Below are 8,017 nucleotides of genomic sequence, written 5' to 3' on the forward strand. Positions count from 1 at the left end.
TAGAGGCCTAACCAATGGACACGGACAACGGGGGAGTGGTGAGGGCATGAGCGGGGGGTTGGGGGGCGTGGAGGGTGATGCGGTGACAGGGACACATATGTAATATCTTAATCAATAAAAAATATATTTAAAAAAAATGGTTAGGCAAGGGCAAGGGGTTAAATTATTTTTTTAAATGACACAGAGTTCCTCTCAATACTTTTTGAGAGACAATTCAAGTCTGCTCAATTGTCTTTGGAAGAACTGATCCAACATCTTTGATATTTTACCTTCTGTGTCTTCTCCAGTTGCTAATGCACATCATAGTTGTTCTGGAAAATGCCAAGCCCAGCTTCACTGGGAAGAAATTTTTACCAATTCCATTTAGCCCGCCCACCACAGTGGACAGATCATTGGTAATATTTTGGGGCAGGTCATTTATATGTTTTCAAATTAAGATAGGAATGTTAGCCCCAAGTTTCTGCTGAGAATGTTAAGAAAACTGTGGTTGAATTGCTAATTAAACCTTGGTACTGAGACAGGCGGAATATGTAATGAGACAAATTTTTTTTACTTTTTAAACCTCAGATGCACAGATTTTTGTTAGTCGTAATTCTTAGTTCATAACACATTTTTGTCATTCATCTATGGATGTTTCACTTCATTCATTTATAAGTACTATTATCTGTGAAAATAGCATCCAAACAGTTAGACCATCATCAGTATCATGCTTCTCTCCCATTGAATCTTCTGCCTCCCAGCACCCATGAGAGTTGTTAAAAATCCAGATATAGAGTAAAAAGTTACCTTATATTTAATACAGATTTGTTATAAATTAATCATTCGGTCTGGCCAGCATGACTCAGTGGTTGAGCGTAGACCTATGAACTGGAAGATCATGGTTTGATTTCCAGTTAGAGCACATGCCCGAGTAACGGGCTCGATCCCCAGTTGGGGGGTGCAGGAGCTGATCAATTATTCTCTCTCATCGTTGATGTTTCTTTCTCTCTCTCCCTCTCCCTTCCTCTCTGAAATCAATAAAAAAAAATTTTTAATAGTTGAGCTATTAGGCATGCATTTTAAGATAAATATTTCTTAGACTTTGAAAGAATCTATTTATAGATTTGGTTTACTAATTTTGATTTGTCACCTGCCATAGATTAACAAAATGTCAGTATTTTCAAATGTGAAAATTCATAATTTACATGTAAATAAAATGTGGATTTAAAGACATTTTATCTTTGGCCATGACACTCTTACCCTTTGTAGGTCTTAGTTTTTATTTTGTCTCTGAAGGTCTTGCTTCAAACTTAAGTTGTCTGTAATTCAACTTCATAACTTTTTGGCAATAATAAAGATATTGATTTTATTTATTTGTTAAATATTGTTGAGAGTATGACAGATGTTCCCCTTTTTTCTGCCCATTACCCCTTCACCCAAGCCTTCACTACCCTATTGCCTGTGTCCATAGGTAATACATACATGCTTATAAGTTCTTTGGTTAATCTCTTCTCACCCATCCCTCCCCCTTCCCTCTGAGTTTCATCAATCTGTTCCATGTTTCCATGTCTCTGGTTCTATTTTATTCATCCGCTTATTTAGTTCATTAGATTCCTTATTTATTTTGATTTTTAGATTCAATTGTTGATAGATTTATATTTATTGTACATGTCTTTTATCTTCTTATTAACTGCTTTTCTAAAATATTTTTTTATTGATTTCAGGGAGGAAGGGAAAGGGAGAGACACATAGAAACATCAATGATAAGAGACAATCATTAATTGGCTGCCTCCTGCACGCCCCCTTCTGGGGATTGAGCCGGCAACCCATTCATATGCTCTTAACCCAAATTGAACCCGGGACCATTCAGTCCCCAGGCTATCCACTGAGCCAAACCAGCCAGGCTCTCTCGCTGCTTTTAAGATTATTTCTTTGTTTTTAACCTTTTGCATTGTATTTATTTATTTATGTATTTATGTATTTATTTATTTATTTATTTTCTGTTCATCAGATTATTTATTCACTTGATTTTTAGATTCACTTGCTAATAGATGTGTATTTGTTGTTCATAATTTGTATCTTTACCTTTTTCTTCTTCTTCCTCTTCTTCTTAAAGGATACCTTTCAGCATTTCATATAGTACTGGTTTGGTGGTGATGAACTCCTTTAGCTTTTTCTTATCTGTGAAGCTCTTTATCTGACCTTCAATTCTGAATGATAGCTATGGTATGTTTGAATTTGTCCCAGAGGCTCCATACACTATCTTCATATTTTTTTATTCTTTTTTCTTTTTGCTTCCTCATATTCCAAGTTGTTGATTTGATTCTCAGAATCCTCTCCTCTACTGGTGGGTCCCTGTAAATTATTCTTTATTTCAGTTAGTGTATGCTTAATTTCTGACTGGTCCTTTTTTATATCTTTAGCATTCTCACTAAGATCCTTGAAAGTCTGACTAACTCCCTTGAAACTCTCATTAAGATCCTTGAGCAACCTTATAACCATTGTTTTGAACTCTGTATCTATTCTGTTGCTTGCTTCCATTTCATTTAGTTATATTCTGGAGACTTCTTTCATTTTTGACATATTTTTTTTTCTTCTTAAAGTATTACAAAGAGTATTAAACATGTCTCCTTTTTTCCCTCTCTTGACATTCCTCCGGCCTCCCCCACCCCCAGTGTCTTGTGTCCATTGGTTATTCTCATATGCATGCATACAAGTCCTTTGGTTGATCTCCTCCCCCTACCTACCCCCCCGCCAACCCTCCCCAGGGTTCCCACTGTAGTTTGACAGTCTACTCAATGCTGCTTTGCCTCTTTATCCATTATTGTTCATCAGTCTATAATGGTCCTTATTGTCCATAATTGAGTGAGTTCATGCGGTATTTTTCTTCGCTTCCCAGGGGCCATCTCAGTCTCACAGGGGCCGTCTCAACCTCACTGGGGCCGTCTCAGCCTCACTGGGGCCATCCCAGCCTCACGGGGCCTGTCTCGGCAACACAAAGTTTGGCCTTCTGTCCTTTGTTGGGCAGCTCCTTGCTGGACAAAATCTCCAGGCGTTCCTGGTGGCTGAATATCTGGTATGCTTGCTTGGATTTCGTTTTCTACCAACTGCATGGACTGCCTGTCTGCCGTCTCCCAGCATCCCATGTGAGACTGGATCTGGTGGACCTGCCTGTGCGTTTGCTGGTACAGTCGTTCCATGTCACTGGCCCAGCTGGTCCGGCTGCAGCTTCCTCCGAACCTGATTCTGCTTCTTGAGTGTGTCCCTTATGTACGCGAGGAGTTGAAATCTGCATTCTGCTGGGCTGGGCTGCAAAAGCGCCAGTGATTCCCTTTGTGCCACTGGCACAGCTTGGGTGGGGATGTAAATTGAGTAGGGCCGGGTTCCCGGGAATCACCAGGGTGGAGCAAGGGGCATTGGCATCTCCGCCACTCCTCGCCTCTGTGACACTGCATCTCGCATCCCCGAGTGCTGGCAAGCAGCTCCGCGAGACAGCCACTCTCGCTCTCTGGCCCGTTGCAAGGCCGTCCTGCCTCTCCCCGTAGGGGTCTGAGCCCTCAGGATCCTGCCCCAAACAAGCTCAGTGGATTCGAGAGTCTGCATCCCCTTCCAATTGAAAAAAAACCACGCATCCAGTTGCAGCCCGCCTGGTGCGTGACTCCGCTCCTCTGTTCTTGGCGAATCACCAGGGCAGGGCAAAGGGCAATGGCATCTCCACGACTCCACGTCCCCGTGTCCCCGAATGCCAGCGGGCAGCTCCGTAAGCAAGGCACCCTTGCTCTCTGACCCATTGCAAGGCCGTCCTGCCACTCCCTGTAGGGGTCTGGGACCTCATAATCCCGCCCCAAACAAGCTCAGTGGACTCGAGAGTCTGCAGCCCCTTCCGATTGAAAAAAAACGGGCATCCAGGTGCAGCCTGCCTGGCACACAACTCCATACCTCCGTTCTTGGAGCCTCTGCACAACCTACTCAGTCTCATTGCTCTTCTTTCTTTCCTTCCAGTTGTAGAGCTTCCACTGGGCCAGCTTTCCCATGGTTCTGAATGATAGCTGTTTGTCTTATAGTTGGTAGTCTTGATGTTGTTGTGGGAGGCAGCACGCACAGGTCTGTACCTTACGCCGCCATCTTGGTTCCTCCATTTTTGACATATTTCTCTGTCTCGTCATTTTGACTGCATCCCTGTGTTTGTTTCTATATATTAGGTAGAGCTGCTATGTCTCCTGGATTTGTTAGAGTGGCCTTGTGTATTTGGTGTCCTGTAGGGCCCAGTCTCCTGAGCTGGGCACTCTAGGTGCATCCCTGCTGTCTTGTTGTAGTTGAATTTTGATTGCTGTTGGCATTACTGGGAGTTGTTCTCCAGGCCAATTGGCTGCGAGGACCAGCTCTGACTGCAGTGGAAGAGCTACTGTGCAGGAGACACCCCTATAAAACAGGACTTGCTTCTGTGGGGCTTTGGTGCTTACTGAGCTTGCCCTGTGGGTGTGTCACTCTTGGATGTGCGAAGTTGTAATCTGGTATGGTGAAGCTGGCCCCCCAGGTGCACTGGTTCTGAGAGGTGCAAAGTTAGCCGCTGTATTGGACCTCTTATTGATAGATATGGGGCACGCTGTCAACAGCTGCTGCTTGTTTGAGAGGTTTTAGGAAACCAAGACAGGCCATTAATATGGAGAAGCCAGGGAATCACCAAGGCAGAGCAAACAGTGTGAGCCAGGCTGATGGAAACTCACATATGGCTGCCAGTCAGCTCTGTGATGGGAGGAGGTCTCAGCATAGGAACAATTACCCCTGTGAACACTCCTCCCTGGGAGAAAGCCACCTGTGAGTTCCTGCCCCAATGCTAGACAGTACAGCTCCTCCCCATATGTCCCCTCTATCCCACTGAGCCTTTGACCCAGTGGTGGACCTCAGAGGGAGTGAACCCCTTAAGAGCAACACCTGGGTTTTCTGCAGCCTTCATGTCACTCAGCCACAATCTCTGCTCCTTTTTACAGCCTGAAGTTATGGGGACTTCCCTTCGCAGCTGTTTTGATTTTTAAAACAAAACAAAACAAAAAAACAGTTTTTGGCTTTAGCTATTCTTAAAATTATCATTTCAGTATATTCAGGGTTTACAATGTGAGGGTTTAATTCACAGCCCTATGTCAGAAATGTAGTGGGGTTTATTTTAGAGTTTTCTCATATTTTAGATCTATGGCATTATTTCATTTCTGTTGGTAATTATATTTGTCTTTCAGTTATTAATTTATTCCTCTTACGCATGTTCTCAAATTTTTCCCTTCTCTTTTCTCACAGATGCTGCTTTTTTTTTTACTGCAGGCTCTTTTAACTTCTAGATGAGCACCTCCCTAATTATATATGCATATGAATTATGGAACTCTTGTTAAAATGCATATTCTGGTTTCCATAAGTGTTGTGGGGCCTGAGGTGCTGTGCTTCCAGCAAGCTTCCAGGCGATTCTGAGGCCACCACTTTTGTCCCCATTTCTAGTACCCCTCCCAATCATTCCGCATACTACTCTCAGTACTATTTTTCTGAGAGAGACATCTGATTGTTTTACTCTATGCCTTCAGGCTTGATTGTATATGGAAATAAAATCCACACTCTATAGAGTGGTTTTCAGAGAAGGTGCTCAAGAAATAGGCCTGTCTTGCTATCATTCTTTAATCACCATCTTCACTTTTGGGAGAGCAATTGGTAATTAATACACATGCCAGAAGTTTCACTCTTTTTACTCTTCCTCACTGTGCATCTGCCAGGTAAGAGTCTCCCTGTCAGGGCACTGTGCAAATCTTACCTCCTTGGCAAAGTTTTATTCCACTATTCTCAGTTTCTCTATTTTGTCCCATACCACTTTATACATTTAATATAGTATTTATTACATTGTTTCATAATTCTTTGCTATCAAGAAAGTATTTAAATGTCTACTCTGCATCATGCACTATTCTAGCGGTGAACACAATAAAAATAAGTAAAAATGTCCCATTTGACTTACATTTTTAGCCCTTCCTCATTTCCTCCTTTTCTTCCTCCATTCCTCCTATTCGTCCATAACAATAGTAAGACTTTCTTATTCACCTTTGTATCTCTGTTGTCTGGCATATAGTAGGACAGTGGTCGGCAAACTGCACCTCACGAGCCACATGCGGCTCTTTGGCCTCTTGAGTGTGGCTCTTCCACAAAATACCGACTTCTGCGCGTGGGCCACAAAATTTCAATCACACTGTACATGCGCGCCCACACGTGGTTTTTTGTGGAAGAGCCACACTCAAGGGGCCAAAGAGCCGCATGTGGCTTGCGAGCCACAGTTTGCCGACCACTGTAGTAGGAGAACTATGTGTGTGTTTTAGTTAATTTGACCACCTACTGTTTGCTAACTGTAGTATTATAGGTAGGGACCCAGACAAGAAAACAGGAATGTTTATTTCCCATAAGTAGCTTATGGAAGAGGTGTTATTTTTAAGGAGCAGAAAAAAGGGCATTCACTCACACTATTGCTACATTTTATTTTTGCCTCTTCAGAGGGACAATTTTATAGGTAGAAACTGAACAACTAGAACTTGGCCCTGGTGAAAGCAATACTGGTAAGAAGGGAATCATCCTTGTTAAGCATTCCCACCTAAACCAGAAGAGAATGTCTGTGGGTGGGAAGCAGGAGATGGAAAAGGAATTAGTAGTATAATTTGAATTTGTGCCTACAAGATTGACTTTTTTTTTTTAAGGTATGTGAGGTAAAAAAAAATTTAATGTAGATTTTGCATTTTGCTCTGCAGTGTGATTGTTTTGTAAAGTTAATGTTTTAAATTATTTACTACACAATAAAAGTGATCCATATGTATCCTACGGCTTCTAGGAATTGTGGCATGCCTCCACACTGATCTGTGGTAAACTTCTTGCTGTCCCCTCCCTGGAAAAGCCATTTAAGTTTTTATTTGTTCAAATGTGGCCTTTATCATAGCTCACTGTGGTACTTCTGTTCTTTACAACACTAGGAAACATCAGTTAGTACAGATTACAGTACCTTTAATCAAGAATGGCATTATGCTCTTGATTTACAATGATGGGGAAAAGGACAGAACACCAATCGAAATGTGAACATATTCACTTCTGAAGGAGTTGTGGAGGAACCAGCAAAGTGGAATTCAGCTAGGAAGATTTTGTAGGTAACAGTTTTTCATGTAAAGGACTACAGATAGTATGGCTTGGTGGAAGGAAGGAGGAAAGGGATTTCTTTCTATAGGGAGAATGGTACCTATGAAGGCTTGGAGAAAAAGAGTGGTGAGGTGGTTATTGTACCTGTTAAAACTATCAGGCTTTTCCAGTGGGAAAAGCACTGGACTGGGTGAACCTGGTTTCACTTGGCTGTGATTTGCTGAATGCAATTGAAAAAGTCTTTAATCTTTCTAGACCTAGTTTCTTTATCTTTAAACTAGCGGCCCAGTGCACAAAATTGATACACAGGTAGGGTCCCTAGGCCTGGTCAGTGATCAGGGCCAATCCAGGCTTTCCTTCCCAGCTGCCAGCTGCCGGCTGAGGCCTTCCTTCATTCTGCACCACCCCCTGGTGGTGAGAGCACATCATAGCAATCAGTCGAACTCCAAAGGGAACAATTTGCATATTAGCCTTTTATTATATCCTAGAGGCCCGGTGCACAAAAATTTGTGCACTCGGGGAGCGGGGGGGTCCCTCAGCCCGGCCTGTGCCCTCTTGCAGTCTGGGACCCCTTGGGAGATAACAACCTGCTGGCTTAGGCCCGTTCCTGGGTGACAGAGGGCCGGCCCAATCCCTAGATGCAGCCCCTGGTCGGGCTCAGAGCAGGGCCGATTGGGGAGTTGGGGTGCTGTGCCCTGTCATGCACAGAGCAGGGCGGATCGGGAGGTTGCAATGCCACCCCTAGTTACCCTCCGGGTAGGGCCGATTGGGGGGTTGGGGCACCGCCCCTTGTCATGCACAGAGCCGGGCGGATCGGGGTTGGGGCGCCGCCTTCTATCACCTACAGAGCACGGCTGATCAGGGGGTTGCGGCACCGCCACTGTCACAC

Source organism: Myotis davidii, unplaced genomic scaffold, assembly GCF_000327345.1.
Source record: "Myotis davidii unplaced genomic scaffold, ASM32734v1 scaffold961, whole genome shotgun sequence".
NCBI lineage: Eukaryota > Metazoa > Chordata > Mammalia > Chiroptera > Vespertilionidae > Myotis > Myotis davidii.